Below are 21,970 nucleotides of genomic sequence, written 5' to 3'. Positions count from 1 at the left end.
TGGTGTGGCTATTGATTCGAGCGGTGGTGGTGGTGGCACCACTGGACACTGAGGTACAACAGGTCCTGACAACATCACTGTCATGGAAGACACCATTGTTGCCAGTAGTTGCTGTCATGGATGGCACCATTGTTGCCAGTAGTTACTGTTAGAGTTATTTACGCTACAGTGTCTACACCTTCTGGCATCACCAGTACTCCTAATGGCGTTTTGGTTGTTGGTTATATCCTGCAACTCTGCTGGTGACTTTACAGGTGTCTATGCCTAAGATCTGTAGCTGCAGGAGTTGAAAAGGTTATTCACTATAATCTGGCTCGAGAGATAGCCCACTCATCGAGGGGTTCAAGGGAATTTTCCTTCATTTAGTGACAGTCGAAAGATAAGATCAAGCTCATCCTTCTCATTCAAGAGATAGAATACATTTCATTCTTCTAAGTCAACAGATAAGAATGATTCATCGCTTTTTAGTCAATACATAAAGGTCTATTCTTCCTTCTGAATCATCTTGCACCAATACGTTCCATTTGTTTACATCGACAGTGAGTTCTGTGAGTGATAGATGATGTGATAAAGAGGAAATATATATATATATATATATATATATATATATATATATATATATATATATATATATATATATATATATATATATATATATATATATATATATAAATATATATATATATATATATATATATATATATATATATATATATATATATATATATATATATGCATAAAGCATATTGGTTCAGTAAATACCAAGTCATACCAGAGGAAACTAAAACGCCATCTCTACTGGACACAGTTTATTATATCGTCAATGAGTCGTGTTCTATGCCTTTAGAAAGATCTGTTTATCGTTATCCATAATCTTCGTCTTCAGCATCAATATACAGTAGAGAACTTTTTACAGGAATATTGCTTAACTCTTAAAACTAATCGTATACTTTTTGAAAAGCGTAGTCCAGAACGCAAAAAACCTATGTATTTTGTATTAAAAAGAGATAGATAGATAGATAGATAGATAGATAGATAGATAGACGGGAGAGAGGTTAAACAGAGATAGGGGAGAGATAGGTGAGGGGAGAGAGAGAGAGAGAGAGAGAGAGAGAGAGAGAGAGAGAGAGAGAGAGAGAGAGAGAGAGAGAGAGAATCTTTGGAAAGATAATAATTAAAACATGGGTTTATCGGCTGAAAAAGGAGGTAAAAAAGATAAAGAAAATGAGTTGCTGGAACCAAACTTTTTAGGAAGGAGAAAATAGATTAATGCCACTTTCTTTTTAATGAGATTAATGTTACAATCATATAAAAGATAAATGTTTAACATTCTGTTTAAACACCATTGTCAGGAAAAGGAATTTTCAATTTCTTTTGCGTATCAAAAAACAAATATACATATGGATATGAGAGAGAAAGACAGTATGCAAGAAAATGAAAGTATGTGGAGGAAAATTATGGGAAAGTATGCGAAATAAGATCATAGACATTAATGAAATGGTAGCTGAAGAAGAAACTATATCCTTCACATGTTGTAAAAGTTTCTTAGCATTATATATATATATATATATATATATATATATATATATATATATATATATATATATATATATATATATATATATATATATATATATATATATATATATATATATATATATATATATATATATATATATATATATATATATATATATATATATATATATATATATATATATGTATATATATATATACATATAAATGTATATATATTGCTTCAGTGATAATCTGCCGTACAGAAAATGTGTAAACTGATAATTCACAAAACACCGAAAAGAAAATGAAATCTGGAGATTATAAGTTAGAAGGGTAAAGAAAATAATGAATAGGTAAGGGAAAGGGAAAAGAAATAGGTAAAGGAAAGAAGAGAGAGAGAAGGAGAAGAAGAAAAAAACTAAGGGAGTATATAAAGAAGGAGTGTGAGGGAAAAAATAGAAAAATGGAACCATGATAGAATGAAGTTTATAGGAGAATAGAAAGATGGGAAAGAGGACCTTTTTTTTTTTTGATTTTATACTGCGAAGCAACAAATCTACCGCCATGATTAAAGTATCATCGCTATAACTTTTTACACCACTTAGTAAAGCCTTTATGGACAGCATTGCACAAAACGAGGCTCATGTATCGTCTGCATTCGCCTTTGGCCAAAGCAGCCCAGACATTTAAACTCACACACGTGTCCATGCACATACAAACACACATACACACACACATATACACGCACGTACACGCACACATACATACGGACATATACACACAAGCACACACACATACACATCACCATGTACAGGGTTCGATGGCTCCTAAGTGCCTCTCTCTCTCTTCGAGGCGTCTGACGGAGCCTATAGCCTTTTTTTTAGTTTTGTTTTAAGAAAGCAGGGGTTACCAAGCAATGAAGAAATGCATTTCGATGCAGAGAGATACGGAGAGATAGATGGGGGAGAAGGCTTTGATATACAATCTGATTTTTTTCCGTAGGATCGTACTACAATTTAGAAATAGATTTGATATTTTGATTTTTTTTTTCGTTAGACGAATTTGATAAAGGGGGTAAGAAGGGGAAGAAGGGATATATCTATTATCTTTTTTACAGATGTGAACTGAAAATTAATGGCTTTTGTGTTTTTTCCATCGTTTCTCTTAATAAAGGCCTTTGGTGAATTTCTGATCTGCCTTTGGAAAGGTGTTTGAAAGTAATGGTTATGATAATCTTTATACTACTGAGAACTTTCATGTGCAGTTTGGATAGTGGAGAACGTGTGTTGTATGTATGCATCTACCTATATGTCTAATCTTGTATTTCCCATTTACCTATTTGTACAGTCCGGGGAGAGAGCTCTACACTCGTGTGTGCGTGTGTGTGTGTGTGTGTGTGTGTGCATATAGTGAGTATACAGTGTTTCTATGTGTATCCTTGTGGAGGAGTGTTTTTTGTTTATGTTTATGCATTTGCATATGTGTTCTTACATGCGCCTGTGTCTATGTCGTACATATAGACATGGCCATCAGGAAGTTTATTTATTCAAATGTCTGTTTCCCACGTCTCTGGAGACGCGATCCTCCAGATACAGACGGTCATGGGAAAAAAGAGAGGTTCTTTTCCCTCGCTCGTCTGAGTGTGGAGGTGATGAGAGAAAAATAAGCTCGTCCCCGGTCGACTTGCAAGTCCCTTAAGTAACGAGGAAGAGTGTGAATTTGACCTTTGAGGGAGAGAGTAATTCCATAGATACCGTGAGGTGTGGAAAACATCTGCCTGTACATCTTGGCATCACATAGAAGTGGGGGGAGGAAGTGTGATGAACTCCCATGTACAAGACCTAGAATAGATTACGGACTCGTATACCATATAACTTTGATTCCTTTTTTTTTTTTATATATTACATAGCATACTAGTTCAACATTCTTTTTCTCTACGTTTTGCATAACAAATTAACCAGGAAATCATTTTGGCAATGAGTTATTACTATTCTCTTTTTCTCTTAAGAAAAAAAACACACAAATATAATCATTTTATCTTAACAGGTAAAAACAGAGAGGTGAAAAACCCTAACTTTACATATAACAACTGATGCAGGATCACAAAAGAAAAAAATAAGAAGATAGTTACCTTTGGCAAACTAATTAAATATACCTCTTTACACGTGGTTATTATAACTCGATTTAGTCGGTGTTATTCACGGGTGAGACTGGTATAACTGATAGAATCTTTTTTTCCAACAAAATATATATTCACGAAGAGCGAAGTCATTTAGTCTCGAATTTCCTCAAAGAAAGTGAAAAGAAGACTAAGTCCTGTTGTGATGTGAATCCTATGTAGTTTATCTTTGAACCAAGGAACTATTGAGGACTACAGGAGAAAGTAGAAGCCTCGAGATTACTTACAAAAGACCTCAGTACCCAAGGAGTCTATATTAGCTTGACCGTTCTAAGGTATGATAAACATGTCACATCCTTCGTCCCAAGCAAGCGCACCAGTATCTCTTGTCAACACACCTTCAACAGCGAAACCATTCACATACAACATAGATCTATATTTTCTTCTTTCTTGTATATATGAGTCCTTAATGATTTCTTCGAAGGAAGGTGTGTCGAAAAAAATATATGTATATATATTTATATATATATATAACTCAAAAAAAAAAAGGTCTGACCTTTCTTATAATTGCTTATTACATTATCACCATAACAATAATACACAAGTTTGTGTCCTTCACAATATGATTACAACATTCGTATTCTAGATTACATTTCTTCACTCGAATAGAGAAATTGCCTTTTCTCTAAGTCCGCTCGAGTTCTAAGCACATCTCGAATTCTAACCACCAACTAGTTTCTTTCCATCTCATTTCATATCCATCTTTTAGTCTTTTCGCATTTTCTTTCCTGTTGTTTTAACCACGGGAGCTCAAAAATGTAAGGTCCCCACATACATTTTCTATAGTTCCTATCTTCTTCGTCGCCTCTCTCTCTCTCTCTCTCTCTCTCTCTCTCTCTCTCTCTCTCTCTCTCTCTCTCTCTCTCTCTCTCTCTCTCTCTCTCTCTCTCTCTCGCTTTCTGTTATTTTCTTGTCCGTTCTGCATTCCTCTTTTGCCTTCTCCGTCTCTTGGGTACTCATGAGGGGGTGGGTGGGGGAGGAGGTTTCAACAGAGAACCGACGTGTTCGCCGGCCTCATTACTCTCTTTTATTTCGTCTAGGGCAGCAGGAGTGTGGTCCGTGAGGCGTAGGTCCAGGTCCGGTCCGTGAGTGACAAGGGGGTTTCAATCCACCGGTACACCCTAGTCGAAGCAACTCATACCGATCAACATAGCCATCCACTCTCGCTGGCTAAGTCATCTGCATAGGAGTTACCACGACCAGGCGGATCCCTGCAAAGAGGAGGAGTTGCCATTAGGGAGGTGAACAAGCAGCAGTTGAGGTGAGGAGGGGTAAAGCAATGTCTATTGTTCCTTGAGAGCAACAGTGGGAGTTTGACAAGACTGAGAGTTCAAGGGACAGTAAGGCTCAGGCTTGGTAATAAGATGGTTTTTCTTTACAATATTTATTCTTTTATTTTATTATAATTGATAAATTGTTAAAGGGATAGTACATGTTACAAAGGATACATGAATGACTCCTGAAAGTAAAGGGGTTTTTCCTTATTAACCTGAAAAGAAAGATGGTAAAATATATATATATATATATATATATATATATATATATATATATATATATATATATATATATATATATATATATAATACAGTTCTCAAAGCACTTTCGCATTTAGACCATGTAATCATCTAGCACAGAATTTGAACCATCTGAATTCACACAAAGAGAATCTTAAAGCACCAGACATTTGCCATATTGGCTCAGTCTTGGGGGAAGAGAGAGAATGAGGATCCCAAAGCAAACACTGCATGCCACTCGCTGACACCTGTGTCACAGATGTGCAGTGCATATGAATCGAAATTGGAAGCTGCTAACTTTTCTCAGTATATATATATATATATATATATATATATATATATATATATATATATATATATATATATATATATATATATATATATATATATATATATATATATATATATATATATATATATATATATATATGTATATGGAGAAAGAGAGAGAGAGAGACAGAGAGACAGAGAGAGAGAGGATATTCTATCTCACTCTCTCGTGCCCATGACTCAACATATGATCTACATGTGTTTACTCATTCACGTGACGTCTATTATCTGCATGATAAATGGAAGGCAGCTGATAAGGGCCGAGTGGTTGAACAACCTGAGAACGTCCGTGCATGTTTGTCTTTCCTACAACCACCCTCGCCCCCCCACAACACCCCCCCCCTTCCCCCTCCTAACTCGAGCTCCCGATGCACTTCTGTTTTATGATGTTATCTTAAGTAGTTCTCGTGTGCGTGTCTCTCGTCTATTGATATATTTCTTAGGTCCTCATGTCTCTTTTACACTATTGTTTTACTTTTTGTAATATTTCTATCTCGTAAATTTCATAAGCTTCTTTAATTTTCTATCTATCAACACTCGTTTTAAGCATCTGGTTTTATGTAATTAGTCTCATTAGCTTTTTATGATTATTAACACATTTGTTTTAGCTGTTGATTTATATTTGATATATTCCATTAGCTTTTATGATTATGAACACATTTGTATTTTAGATTTTAGTCTCTCAGAGAGATGGACGGATGGAGTGAAAGAGTTCTTGAAGTCCCTGGGCCTGAGTGCATTCTAGAGGGTAAGGAGCCATGCATCGGATAGGATAAAATAGACCAATGTGGTATACGTGGGACGACGTGCTGCCAATGGGCTGAACTAGGGGACAGAAAGTGGTGAAGGTAAAGTCCAGTGTTAATCTATGGGGTCCAAGCTATAGAAGGTTGGCACTGGTTCCAGTGCATTATACACGATAGCTAGAGAATGTATGTATGCAAATGAGGCCATTGTTTCTTTTGTTCTTGATGCTGCGTCACTAACATGGGAATGGCATTAAGGCATATATATATATATATATATATATATATATATATATATATATATATATATATATATATATATATATATATATATATATATATATATATATATATATATATATGTATATACATACATACACACACTCTCACATATAAAGGGAGAGTAATATCATATCCTTATCATGGGGCTGAGCACATAGTACGTAACGTATGGAGCTAAGTGCACAGAGTTGTTTAACACGTATGTCACAACGCTCAACATATTTTACCATCGTTCCCCACACGCTCTCTCTAGGGTGAAATATTCCCTGTATCTACGGTGGTGAGGCGGACAATGACTGCAGACGCCAGTCGAATGCAGTCTCAGGGTGAGGGAGGAGTGTGTTGGTTGCTGTTGTCTATATCTGTAGCTCTCTGTTTGTGTTGGGAGGGGAGAGGCTCTCTAGAATGATGATAAGTCTCTGCCATATTTACCTTCTCCCTTTTTCTCTCTTCCTTACTTCTCTCTCCCTCTTCTATCCTTTTACGTTACCTTTCGTACCTATTTCTTTATCTCTTTATTTTATCATCCATAACCTTTTTTGTTCCTCCTGTTATTTCCCCTTGCTGTTTCTTCATCTCCCCTTGCCGTTCGTGCTTCTCTGTCCAGAGTAAAAAAAAAAAAAAAGAATAAATCACCATCCATAACTCATGGTGAAGGAACCAATTACATAATTACCTAAGCTCAGGCAAGCCAGGAAGCCATCTGACACACGTTCCTACACTTCTAAACCAGTCTTGCGTTCGTATACTACTTAACGAAGTCGTCAGAACGTCAAATTTACGATATCGCACCAAGAAAACTTAAGAAATGAATGGAAATTCGGTCTACCTTTTTTTTTTTTTTTATTCTCCCACCCCAAGCAAGGGCTGTTATACCTAGTGGACGAGTTTCTAAATATATGAAAAACTAGGGTGGCTGGCTGGTTGGCTGGGGACCTCCTCTCGCGTGTGTAGGAGTAATAAGGCCCGAAAATGGCGTGTGTTTCAAAGGTGTACTCAAGCCCCAGTGAATGCTTCGCAAGAGGCCAACTCTGCAAGTGTGATGGATCGAGGAGAACAGTGGCATAAACATCGACAGGTGGCTCTGATAAGTTCGAGTAACCTCTTCCTCATCTTGACCTCACTGCTGGATGTTAAATTTTCCACCAATTATTTTGGAGAAATTAAATTCATTACCTCATTCCCTTTCAGACTTTTGTCCCATTTTGGAAGCATTTTCTTATCCCCCTTTTTTTTTTTTTTGCTTTAGGTCAAACGTGCCAACATTTGTCTTTTCATACAGACGAGTCCTCTTTCAAGAGAATTGCTGAAGTGCTTGATGTATGTGGGGTAGGTTAGTCAGGACCTCGCGTGATGAAGGCTAATTAGACCATAGCGCAGTAGGGCACTGCCTCCCAGGGCGAGGTAATCACCTTGTTTATGTCGTGCCCAAACAGTGCTACAGAGCTCGTGACTCGGAGCAAGGTTCATCCTCGCCCGAGAGCGTCATTGAAAGTCATCCATATCAAATTACTCATGAGCGAAGCTAGTCGCATGCCAACTACCACCCTCTCAGGCTATGAACGTTCTTCCTGCTGTTATTCTCCAAGCTGAACATATTCAAGAACATCATGGGTTTCACTTCCCTGCTTCCTGTAGACTGAGAAACATCGTCCTTTACGCTGCGTATGGAGTGGTTCCTCGATACAGTTCGTAGACTCTGGCGTTTGCATTGCGTTGACTTCAGAGGTCTTCTATACCACCTCTCCACCTGCTGGGGTTGGGTTGTTGGTCGACCGAACTACTCAACAACGTTGAATTGAATGTAAAAACTTTTCCTTTTTTCCTTTTTTACAACACCTTATCCTTGTGTTATTGTTGTGGTGGGCCATCACAATGGTTAGATTAGGTTACGACTTTTCTTTTTTTCTGGTGAGTGTTGAAGGATTGATTTTGGAATGGGTAGCAATGCTTTGCTGAGATAAAAATGTCTTTCAGTCACGATGTATGACTGAGGTCATGGTGGAGCGTTTAGCACAGATAGATAGGTAAATAGATGGATAGATGTATGTGCCATTGCCATGATTCCTTCGTTCTTTTTATTGGATTTCGCTTCATTTGTCTTTATCATTTGCCGTCTCCTTATGCGCCAATAAAGAAAAGTAGTAAAGAACAGACTCTACCTTCTTCCTTTATCATGGGTTACTCTTTATCGATGATTGATTAGTCGAAGGTCCTGATTTAAGAATACTTCAACAGCTTATTCACTTTCTTTATCACTTCATTTTCCATTTAACGCTATGCATACCATTCCTTTGTCTTTTTTTAAAGGCCCCTGTTTCATCATTCTTTGAACCTTCCTCGTATTCTAAGGCTACGTAGCATTTTACATCTCCCTCCAAAGTCTTTCCTACTTCTGTCACATCCCATCCCATTTAAGGCAGTGCACCTTCTTATTCCTCTGTTCAACCATCCCACTTCCACCTCTTATCCATAATATTCATCTCTAGGGTGGATGCCTTTCCCACGGCGTTCCACGACTATCATTTGTTGACCACCTCTCCCACCAGCCAGCCCCATATATACTCTCCCAGGTTACCTGGATCTCTCTCCCACATCGCCCGCACCCCTATCCCGTTCCCCGATTCTATCAATATCTATTCCTTTCCCCTCATATCCCTCTATTGCATGAATCTATTTCATGACACTTGCATGATATCCTTTCCTATTCCATCACTCTCACTCATATAATTCTCTCCGCCATTACTCTCTCACCTCAACTTCCTCCATCACTGTCCCGCATGATCCTCGGTCCTTTTCCACTACCACCGCTACTCTCTCTCTCTCTCTCTCTCTCTCTCTCTCTCTCTCTCTCTCTCTCTCTCTCTCTCTCTCTCTCTCTCTCTCTCTCTCTCTCTCTCATCACCTATTCCACCACTCCTCCACCTCCTCCTCCTCCTCCCCTCCCACGTCAGCCATCGAACCCTCGCTTTTCCCCCCACCATCCCCACCAACACCCTAGCACAGCTCACCCTCACTCCTCCTCCTCCTCCTCCCTCCCCTCCCTCTAGGCGCCTGTCTGGTCCTCCCCCTCCCACGTCAGCATCGCGTCAACCTCACAGTTCATTACACTGTGTATTATCCAGACCTATCGAGCCATATCTACACACGGTTTTGAGACTGACGTCCCAGAATCATTAATTTTCTAGCCCGCGGAAAAGGGTCTCCCGACCAGGGCAGGCTACCAGCGATCCATTTTCTTCTCCTCCAAGCAACAGCAGTGAACCATTTTCTTCCTCCCTTAGCAAGAGCGATCCGTTTTCTTCCCTTCTCAGCCGCCAGCGATCCATTTTCCTCTTGTTTCCCATCATCATCAGCGATCCGTTTTTTTTTTCTTTATTTCTCATTCTCATCATCAGCGATCCATTTTCTTCTTTTCCCCCAGCAACAGCGGTCCATTTTCTTCTCCCATCTCCTAGCGATCCATTTTTCTTTCTCCAAGCAACATAAGTGATTCATTTTCTTCTTACCCCAGCTAACAGGGGTCCATTTTTCTTCCCCAAGCAACAGCGACCCATATTCTTTCCTTCAAACACATCGATCTATTTCTTCTCTCAGCTAATAGTGATATGCACCTTTTTCTTCCATCTTACCATTGACGCATTTCCTTCCCATGTCTATTAACAATCCACTGTCTTCCTCTCTCTACCATCAATCCACTTTCTTCTTCTCCCAGCAACATCGATCCATTTTCTTCTTCCAACCGCCAGCATTCCATTTTCCTTTCCTAACTTTACCAGAAATCCATTCTTCTTCCCCCTTACTACCAGCGCCCCATTTTCTTCACCAGGTATCACCAGCAGGAACAGATGGGAGACACCTTCATGAGAATTCTTTGGCTCAGATATACCATGGGGAGTAACGAGAGGTGGGGAGAAAGTCGAGAGATAACAATAAGGTCAGGGGAGTTTATTTCCGCCTCATCGTTGTAAGCAAATGAACGTTTAAAAATCACTTAATGAACAATCTTATTTTGCACATTTATGCACTGAGGTTCAACGAACTGTAGCCAGTCTTGTAAACGAGATGTCCGTAAGACTGAACGATTGAGCATCACTTTCTTTAACGAGTATGCAGTATGCAGCTTCTTAAACGAGTATGTAATCGAATCTATCAGTTGATGGTCAGTTTCTAAACGAGTATTTAGTAAGGTTCAACGATTGATGATCAGTTTCTAAACGAGCATTTAGTGAGTTCAACGATTGATGACCAGTTTCTTTAACAAGTATGCGATGAGGTTCAACGATTGGTGATCAAGTCCTTGAACGAGCTTGATGGAGGGATTTGAATTCATTGTGGCGAATTAACGTAAAGTTAGTTGATCAGTCTCCATAAAATCTTTCAAATTTCATCCAAACTTAATAATACATAACGTAAGTCTCTATAGTGAAGACAGCAGTGGTGGCCACAATAGCACCCACTAACCTCCTTTCAGACGAACGAACAGGACAGAGGAACAAACGCCACGGAAAGAAAAAGGAAAATTCACAGCCACCACTGCAGTAAAAGTTAGATTTTTGCATTCTTATTTTCCTCTTACGAGCTAATAGGACTGCCCCCAAAATGTGGCAAGCCTCTCCCGATCGGGCAAAAATGGCTGTTTTTTTGAGGGGTGTGGTTGTGGGAGAGGAGGAAGGATAATGATGAATAAAGATATACAAAAGATAATGGAAATCTACCCACAAGCCATCATTTTCGGGTGTGCACGTCAAAGTAAGATGGATGATTGGACGGGGTTCTCCCATTGGCTGCCCTCCGCCAATCGCGAGGTCATTTCTGACGTATCATGCGAAATAACGCCTTATCCAGGGTCATTACTGAGGTCATTAGAACTCCATTCACCCACCATGCAAGGGAAAAAGTCAGCATCTGTGGTATTATTCTTCCCTCATTACCACAACAATGGGGAAGGAAGAAGTGGGATTAGATTCCATCCCTTGCCCCGCTGTCGACTGGTGAGGGACCTTAAGTCGTGTTTGCTTCTGTTACCACATGCTTTTATTTCTGCTTAAAGGAATCGCGTTTTATCATCAGCTAATTTCTCATGATTTTTCTCATTCTTTCTGTGTTTTCCACCTCTTCTCTCCCTCCCTCGCTCCCTCTCTCTCTCTCTCTCTCTCTCTCTCTCTCTCTCTCTCTCTCTCTCTCTCTCTCTCTGTCTTCCCTTACACCATTCTTCCTCTCCTGCTCTATCGCTTTATGTCTCCCGCGTCCGTCCCTCGAACGCACACACACACACACACACAACAGACACACACATATTAGACAAATGGCCCCCACCAACGCCAGTCCTCACCAAGCACACAGGCACGAAGGTGGACGAACCGAGCAGACACTGGACGTCCCCCGCCCCCCATCGTCAATATGTAATAAGACCTCATACTGGGAACGTCCCGAAGCATTATAGAAATTCCTGATTATTATCAGTTTTCTTTTCCTGCTCCTTCCTTCCTCCAATCTACTTTATCCTTCTTCATCTTTACCCCTGTTGACTTTTGTGCATCGTGTGTTAGTAACATGGAGAGAGAGAGAGAGAGAGAGAGAGAGAGAGAGAGAGAGAGAGAGAGAGAGAGAGAGAGAGAGAGAGAGAGAGAGAGAGAGAGAGAGAGAGAGAGAGAGAGAGAGAGAGAGAGAGAGAGAGAGAGAGAGAGAGAGAGAGAGAGAGAGAGAGAGAGAGAGAGAGAGCCCAATGCCAAAAACTGATGGAGACACACTATAGAGTAAAAAGGCAAAGAGGAAAATAGACACACAATCTGATACGAAAGAAGAGATGAAGAAGGAATCTTGGACTGGATTGACGACGTGCCTCCGCCCCTCCCCTTTCCCCATGGTGGGTAAGCAGCGGTGATTACCCATCATCAGTATAGAGAACACCCAACACTTACCCATCATCAGTAGAAAACAGCCATCATTTACTCATCATCAGTAGAGAACAGCCATCATTTACCCACCATCATCGTCCCTCACCCATGAGGTAGGCCTAACATTAGCACAGTCGCACCCAACATTAACACATCAAAATCCAACATTAATCTACCAGATCCTACGTCAATTCATCAACCCTAACATTCATACATTACCTCACGCCATTAATACATCAGATACAATAAGGGACTTTTTTTTCCTCCTCCATTTGCAAGTCCTTCGTAAGGACAGAGGCTCGACCCTGTGGTTCCATTTGACAAATGGAAGCATTTGTACAATCCTCTACATTTTTTTTGAGCTTCGTCATCCGTGTAGTTCGAGGGATCAGAGAACCCTGTACACACCCATAGACAACGGTGGATGCCATTAGCTCTCCTTTATCTTCATGTTAATGGTCATTCATTCAAATGATTTACCCAAACGATCAGCGATGGACAAGGATTTCTTGTTTGTTCACGTTCTAAACCTTGGGGACAACTGTCCACCAGCTAACATGTGTAACGCAATGTGGGATATTTCAGATATGGAGAACTTCTTTACAGGTTCCTCTTAAAACATTCACACAGGCTATTTCTGGAGAGTAACCAGTTCTCTACTCTATTACCATAACCAGTTCCAACTGCATCGTAAAACCCAGAGGTTTGTAATCAGAACCAGGATCATACTCTATCGTTAAAAGATTCGTGTGTTTATGATTCATATGTGTGCCAGTTGCTGTTTTGTGTATAGGGATGAGATTGAAGAGTTTGGAAACACAGATTATACATTTCTTCTACATATTTAGTCTATCTTTGGTCATGTAGATGTTCACATTCTCCAGAAATTCTGTCATATTAGCGTATATTATCGGTACCGCATTTGTTTCTAACATTTTCTTGGCATGGGGTGTTAGCTATCAATATGCTTATCGATCCAGAATGGTGGCGACTTCATACCTTGATCTAGACTAATTGTCGTACTTTACAAATGTTGTCTTGATCATATCCTGACAGTGTATTGGGCCTTTGACAAACACCAAGAGTGGAGTTATTAGTTCCTCTGGGAGATACAATCAACTTCCTCTTTAGATTAGAATCTATTGACATCATCATGTTAGTTGGCTGTAAGAAAGGTAACTAGTGCAGTAATCAGAGTGTGATGAAGGGAAAACGAGGTCGTTTCGGGCCTCAAAAATTTATGTTAAGGAAAAATTTGATATGAAAGACTTTGGAGATTTTACGAGCGTTCTTACAAATTCAGAAAAACGAAAGATTTCGTTTATCTTTGAGAGAAATTTCTTATACCTTTATTTATCTTTAGACTGTTTCTGTGTATTTCCGTTAACGGTATATTTCAGCGCTCATTATGTCTGTAAGAATGTTTCCCTCCTATCATAAATCATTATCAGTTACATACTTCAACTTTGCCTATCAGTTTACATAAGCAAAATACAAAAATATCAAAGGGATTTAATTCCAACCTACGATGAAGTGAAGTTATCACATACTATAAATATTACATTTACATTTTGTTCGTTTTCTCTTTCCTTGTCTTTGCGTCCTTTCCATTGGTTCCCTCTTAGTGTTCTTGTGTCCTTGTTTACCTAAAGGATCCTCAACACTCTTACAAGCTTTCCTCTACTTCTAATCTCTCTCTCTCTCTCTCTGTCTCTCCCCCTCTCTTACGGGTGAGGCCCACGGGGCTCCTTTTGCCTGTTCCACCACCAACCACCATTTTGGTCGAGCAGCCCCGTGATTAAAACGTTATGATTGTGATGGCCGCTATTCAGGCTGGCCTGACGTCCAAAGAGACCTAATGGTTGCTGGGATGGGGAGGGAAGGGAATGGGGAAGGGCAGAGGGGGAGAGAGGGGAGCACGGGAGAAGGAGGGAGCGAGGGATTTCAAGGGCTCCCGGTCTGGGCTGCGCGCAGCTTTTACCCAAAGCTATCGGTCATTGTTGCGAAAACGCCATCACTCCGGGAGCCCCAGTGCGTGCTGAGCTGTGAGTGAAGGACGGACTGTGTGTGTGTGTGTGTGTGTCTGTGTGTGTGTAGTGCTGGTGACCTTCTCTCTCTCTCTCTCTCTCTCTCTCTCTCTCTCTCTCTCTCTCTCTCTCTCTCTCTCTCTCTCTCTCTCTCTCTCTCTCTCTCTCTCTCTCTCTCAAGCACCATTTCATCCCCTTTTGGCAGCGGTAATATGTTCCAAAAAACTGTTTTAGTTGTTTTCGAGAGTCTGTAATGATATTGATAGTAATAACAATGATGATAATAAAAATGACAATAATGATGATAATAATAGTAATAATAGTAATGATGATAATAATAACAATGATAGTTATGATAATAATAATAACAATAATGATAATAATAATGACGATAATGCACTTGAATGCACAAAGGCTAAAAGTATACATAGAGCAGTATATCCATCATTAATCAAGGGAATAATGCTTACATGAAAAGACGATATTAATCAATTATGGTGTTGTTATAATCATCATAAAGCCATCATACCCTCCTTTAAGTATAATCTTTGATTATCTACGCTATATATGATTAACGAATGCATCAAATATCTCTTTGTAGACGAAATAATGATAGATAAGCTTCAATGATGAGTTGAGATATCATCATACATCTTGAAGAATGAACTTGAGAGAACTTACGTAAAGCTTCATGACTATATCTCATAAATGAATAGTGAATGAAAAGGAGAGATGCAAGCGCAAGACGCTTAATTCATCCCGTCCAAGGAAATCATAGGATCATTAGTCTTCAACATAATTCATCAAACGCGCTATACATTTTCATCATTACAGCCCTCTGGCCATTTTCTCTCCTCTCCCCCCCCCGCCCCCCACCCCTTTCCTCACCCTCTCTGTCTCTGTCCCCCCCTCCCTACCGCACCCTCTCTCTCTCTCTCTCTCTCTCTCTCTCTCTCTCTCTCTCTCTCTCTCTCTCTCTCTCTCTCTCTCTCTCTCTCTCTCTCTCTCTCTCTCCCCACCCTTCCAAGCCCTGCTTAACTGTGCGTTTCCATTCAATATCAGTCTCTCCCTTTAAAGTAGCGGCGCGGGATTATATATCCGAACCTCATGTTCCTTTCTTGTGAATCTTCGTCGACTAGGTATCGCAGATTCCTGCTACATTGGCAGTAGCAGTAGGAACAGCAGCTGTAGCGATGATAGTGAGCGGAGCAGCTGAAATGTACCACAACAACAGGAAGCGAAAGTTGTGCTGTTTTATATGCTGATTGGATAGACAAAACATATCCTCGACGAATGGCACTACTCTGTACCAGCAGTGAGTCTTGAATCTGTAGACGAAAATTATCCCTCCTATTTCCTTGATATACCCATCATCTTTATCATAATTTCCATCTCAACCTTGAGTTCTCTGTGGATCTACCTATAATCTATCATTTTTTTTTACAAGAATGCCCCTATCATCTCTACTACGCTTAGGTTCTTCTCTCTCATACCTATATCCCTCATTATCAATTTTGTGCCATACGCCATCATCTGTTTAGCATATCCTTGTACTTCATAATAGTTACTATGTTCCTCAGAAATGTTCCATCCTTCCATATGGTCATTCCTGATCTACTCCTTCCTTGTATATAGTCTTTCCTGACATGCTCCATCGTTCTACATAGTCTCCTGTGACATGCCCCTCCCCACCTTCTCCTCCTTGTATATAGTCCACCCTGACGTGTTCCATCCGTTGATATAGTCTTCCTCGATATATCAATTTCAACCTAAATTTGCCTCTTCCTCCTAAACCAAACTCCTTCCTCCATCCTCATATCCTTAGCACCAACTCTCCTTCACCCTATTTCACTCTAACCATCACCTACACCACCTCTGTATCCACTATCGTCAAGTGCAGTTATCACCACCACTATCGCCACCACCACTACCACCACCACTATCGCCACCACCACTACCACAACCACTATCGCCACCACCACTACCACCACCACTATCGCCACCAACCAACCACCACTCATGCCTCCGCCTCCTCCCCTGCAGCATGGATGATGCGTGACAGATGATGGATCTATCTCATAGCGGACCAGCATCGCTCCTCGCGGGTTAGCTGTCCCCTATAATTATGTCAGCTAAGGCTTTACAAAGGATAGATGGCAGCTTGTTGATTAATGAACCCCAATAGCATACTAAACAATGACGATCTTCTCTTGTTTTTTATTCTTATTTACGACTTTCCTAAAGATGAAGAAGAAGAAGAAGAAGAAGAAGAAGAAGAAGAAGAAGAAGAAGAAGAAGAAGAAGAAGAAGAAGAAGAAGAAGAAGAAGAAGAAGAAGAGAAGAAGAAGAAGAAGAAGAAGAAGAAGAAGAAGAAGAAGATGAAGAAGGAGAAGAAGAAGAAGAAGAAGAAGAAGAAGAAGAAGAAGAAGAAGAAAAAGAAGAAGGAGAAGAAGAAGAGGATGAAGAAGAAGATAATGATGGATACGAAAGAAGAGAATCACGATGATAATATGAAGGAAGGAATGAAGGGAATGAGGAAGGGGTTAACTTCTCTGGACTGGAAAAGTTGCTGAAGAATTAATGATGAGGTGATGGATGGAATGGTTTGAGGGTGGTGAAGTAGAGGTAATGTGACGCTGGGATGACAAAGGACAGTGGAGGATGGCAGCTGTTTAGGAATGGAGAGAGAGAGAGAGAGAGAGAGAGAGAGAGAGAGAGAGAGAGAGAGAGAGAGAGAGAGAGAGAGAGAGAGAGAGAGAGAGAGAGAGAGAGAGAGAGAGAGAGAGAGACAGAGAGAGCATGTGAAACAACAGCTCATCGAGAAATCAAAGATATCAAAAATAAAAAGTTCCATGATTTTCTTTACGTTGAATACATCCTGAGGAGAAGGAAAAAAAATGTCTTCCATCAGAATGCCCCTGACATACGGTAAAAATAAAGATGCTAAACAGCAAGTAATCATGGAAGTCCAAAGAATAAATCTGGAAGAAAAATAAAGACCTGATTAATCAAAACCTCAAGAGTGTTTACGGGAGTCAAAACAACTCCAGGCGGATCTGAGAAGATTGTGTTAACGGCGGTAAGAGTCGAGATTCACGAACTCGAGGCCATGAATAAAGACAAAGCCAAAACTCTCGTAGTGATCTCAAGACGTCTGTTGGCATGACTGGAGGGAGTAATTAATCCTGGACTGGGAGGAGAGGAGGGCGGGAGGGAGGAGTGTGGGGGAATCCTTGCGAGAGAATTAGGATGGAAGAGCCATCAGATAGGAGTTAGGATAGTAGAGCCTGCAGGAAGGAGGTAGGATGATAGATCCTTCAGGAAGGAAATAGGATGGTCGAAATTTCCGGTAGGAACTAGGATGGAGCCTTCATGACGAAACTAAATTGGAAGAGCCTTCAAGATGGAACCAGGTTGAAAGGGCCTTCATCAGAGAATTGTGATAGATGAGCCTTTAGGAAGGAAAGAGGTTAGAAAAGCCTTCAAGAAAGGATGAGAAGGAAAGAGCCTTCAAGAAAGGATGAGAAGGAAAGAGCCTTCAAGAAAGGATGAGAAGGAAAGAGCCTTCAAGAAGGAACTTGAATAGAACTATCAGGATAGAACTAGGATAGAAAAGCCTTCAGGAATGAATCAAAATAGAGAAATGCTCTAGGGGGAATCTAGATTTAAGAACCCAATAGAATCAGAGATTCAATGATGGGAAGAGAAGAAGGTTAGGAGACACAGTAAAACTGAAGTTCCCTTGACATGGTAAGGGCTGCTACAATGTAATGACTCCCGAAATGGAAGGGCCAGAGTAAGGAGGAACCCTAGGATTATAAGGGCTCATACAATGGCAGGATCCCAAAGTTAAAGAGGCCCTTAGAATGGAAGAGCCAAAAATGCAAAAGACCTTAGAACTGAAGAGTCCAGAATGACTGGCAGGGCGAATAGAATGGAATGACCTCAGAGACTGGAAAATGCTCCGTGACTGGAATGCCTCCTAGAGCTGAGGAATCACTGGGATGGAAAATCTTCAAGACGGTATAAAGAGCATCTTTCCAGTGTAACTCTTTTAGTCAGCCCAAAAGAAAATATTCTAGGGTACCAAAGACAACTTAAATCTAGTTTCTAGTTAACATCAGCGAAAAGTTTCGACACATGATATACACGATATATATATATATATAAATATATATATATATATATATATATATATATATATATATATATATATATATATATATATATATATATATATATATATATATATATATATATATATATATATATATATATATATATATATATTTTTTTTTTTTTTTTTTTTTTTTATACTTTGTCGCTGTCTCCCGCGTTTGCGAGGTAGCGCAAGGAAACAGACGAAAGAAATGGCCCAACCCCCCCCCCCCCATACACATGTACATACGTCCACACACGCAAATATACATACCTACACAGCTTTCCATGGTTTACCCCAGACGCTTCACATGCCTTGATTCAATCCACTGACAGCACGTCAACCCCTGTATACCACATCGCTCCAATTCACTCTATTCCTTGCCCTCCTTTCACCCTCCTGCATGTTCAGGCCCCGATCACACAAAATCTTTTTCACTCCATCTTTCCACCTCCAATTTGGTCTCCCTCTTCTCCTCGTTCCCTCCACCTCCGACACATATATCCTCTTGGTCAATCTTTCCTCACTCATTCTCTCCATGTGCCCAAACCATTTCAAAACACCCTCTTCTGCTCTCTCAACCACGCTCTTTTTATTTCCACACATCTCTCTTACCCTTACGTTACTCACTCGCTCAAACCACCTCACACCACACATTGTCCTCAAACATCTCATTTCCAGCACATCCATCCTCCTGCGCACATCTCTATCCATAGCCCACGCCTCGCAACCATACAACATTGTTGGAACCACTATTCCTTCAAACATACCCATTTTTGCTTTCCGAGATAATGTTCTCGACTTCCACACATTTTTCAAGGCTCCCAAAATTTTCGCCCCCTCCCCCACCCTATGATCCACTTCCGCTTCCATGGTTCCATCCGCTGACAGATCCACTCCCAGATATCTAAAACACTTCACTTCCTCCAGTTTTTCTCCATTCAAACTCACCTCCCAATTGACTTGACCCTCACCCCTACTGTACCTAATAACCTTGCTCTTATTCACATTTACTCTTAACTTTCTTCTTCCACACACTTTACCAAACTCAGTCACCAGCTTCTGCAGTTTCTCACATGAATCAGCCACCAGCGCTGTATCATCAGCGAACAACAACTGACTCACTTCCCAAGCTCTCTCATCCCCAACAGACTTCATACTTGCCCCTCTTTCCAGGACTCTTGCATTTACCTCCCTAACAACCCCATCCATAAACAAATTAAACAACCATGGAGACATCACACACCCCTGCCGCAAACCTACATTCACTGAGAACCAATCACTTTCCTCTCTTCCTACACGTACACATGCCTTACATCCTCGATAAAAACTTTTCACTGCTTCTAACAACTTGCCTCCCACACCATATATTCTTAATACCTTCCACAGAGCATCTCTATCAACTCTATCATATGCCTTCTCCAGATCCATAAATGCTACATACAAATCCATTTGCTTTTCTAAGTATTTCTCACATACATTCTTCAAAGCAAACACCTGATCCACACATCCTCTACCACTTCTGAAACCGCACTGCTCTTCCCCAATCTGATGCTCTGTACATGCCTTCACCCTCTCAATCAATACCCTCCCATATAATTTACCAGGAATACTCAACAAACTTATACCTCTGTAATTTGAGCACTCACTCTTATCCCCTTTGCCTTTGTACAATGGCACTATGCACGCATTCCGCCAATCCTCAGGCACCTCACCATGAGTCATACATACATTAAATATATATATATATATATATATATATATATATATATATATATATATATATATATATATATATATATATATATATATATATTTCTCACAGTTGATAATATGTGGTAAAGCGAATATCACGCCATGTCTCGTAAAAGTGTAACACGTACAAGACTAGTGATTCATAATTGGTCACTAATGACTAACTATTGCGCAGCTGACAGAAAAGATAGAAGATAATCAAAAAGAAACTAATGCTGTATTGTGTGTGCGTGTGTATGCGTGTGTGTGGTTAAGATTTTAGTAAAGGAGAGGAAACATTGTGATGACAAGTACCGGTGATAACATATCAATATCAGTGATTGATGATGAGCAGAAGCAAGTGATGATTCATTACAATGATGGATAGTGATGGATGCGGACTGCTGATTATTCATGCTGAGAATTATACTTGGAACTGGTAGTTACTAATATATATATATATATATATATATATATATATATATATATATATATATATATATATATATATATATATATATATATATATATATATATATATATATATATATATATATATATATATACATATATACATATATAATTCCTGGAGACATGAAAGAAATAAAACTGCCCATGTATTCCCTGTGTCGTAGAAAAAGACTAAGAGAGACGAAAGCAGATGGCTGGAAATTCTCCCTTCCTGTATTACTTTCCATAAGAAAGAACAGAGCAAGGAGCCAAATGAGGATTTTTTTTTTCTCCCCCTCTTAGGCTTTGTCATCTGGTCTTGTCGCTACCTCACTCATGCGGGAAATGGCGAACATGTATAAAGTGTTACCCTTCACGACACAATAGCTTCCCCCAGCGAACGACTTGGCGCTCAGCAACGCAACGACGACCCTAACGAACGACCACCTAGCTCATGAGTGGGGGTCCCTTTACATCACCATTTCTGACGGAGTCGTACCATGAAGAGAAAAAAAAAAGACAGTATTTATGGCCTTTTGTCAAGTTGCACAGCAGCCATACCATGCACCGTGTGACGCCATAAAAATACTGTACTAGCTGCCAGTCAGAGGCTGTGAAGGCTTCTGTTCCTCCTCCTCCTCCTGCTGCTGTTACTACTGTTGCTGTTGCCGATGCTACTGCTGTTTCTAATGCTGCTGCTGCTGCTGTTGCCGATCCTAATACTGTTTCTACTGCTGCTGCTGCCGATACTACTGCTGTGTCTGCTGCTGCTGCTGCTGCTGCCGATCCATTGCTGTTTTTACTACCGCTGCTGCTGCAGCTGCTGCTGCTGCTATTGTTGTTGCTGGTGCTGCTGCATTGCATCACGGAGGCTGAGAGGAAAAACACTATTGTTCGTTGTTTTATATAACGAGAAACGCAAGATGGGTACAGTTATGATTATCTAGACGCGTTATGCGGCTCTCTTGTCCTTCGGCAGGCTCCTCCTCTGCTTGCCATTGTTTGCTCGTTATGTAAGGGAAGACGCCATTTTTGGAAGGAGGATGTATTTGTGCAATGGAATATCATTTGCTTATTGTTCTCCTTTTTATTTTTTTTGTGGGGGAAGGCGTAGTGGAGGAGGAGGAGGAG

The 21,970-nt window shown here is 40.2% G+C and overlaps 1 protein-coding gene across 2 annotated transcripts in view; it reads right to left on the bottom strand.

The window, feature by feature from the left end:
* Window positions 1-1,087: 1,087 nt before the first annotated feature.
* Window positions 1,088-21,970, bottom strand: part of LOC139756578 (uncharacterized) — a 127,081-nt gene continuing 106,198 nt past the window's right edge. For both annotated transcript variants that reach the window (XM_071676204.1, XM_071676205.1), the window contains one exon: window positions 1,088-4,908. The gene's annotated coding sequence lies outside the window, so the exon portion shown is untranslated. The remainder of the gene's footprint in view (window positions 4,909-21,970) is intronic.

The sequence above is a fragment of the Panulirus ornatus genome, chromosome 22 (assembly GCF_036320965.1).
Source record: "Panulirus ornatus isolate Po-2019 chromosome 22, ASM3632096v1, whole genome shotgun sequence".
Taxonomy (NCBI): Eukaryota; Metazoa; Arthropoda; class Malacostraca; order Decapoda; family Palinuridae; genus Panulirus; species Panulirus ornatus.
This window is presented reverse-complemented; position numbering and strand designations above follow the sequence as displayed.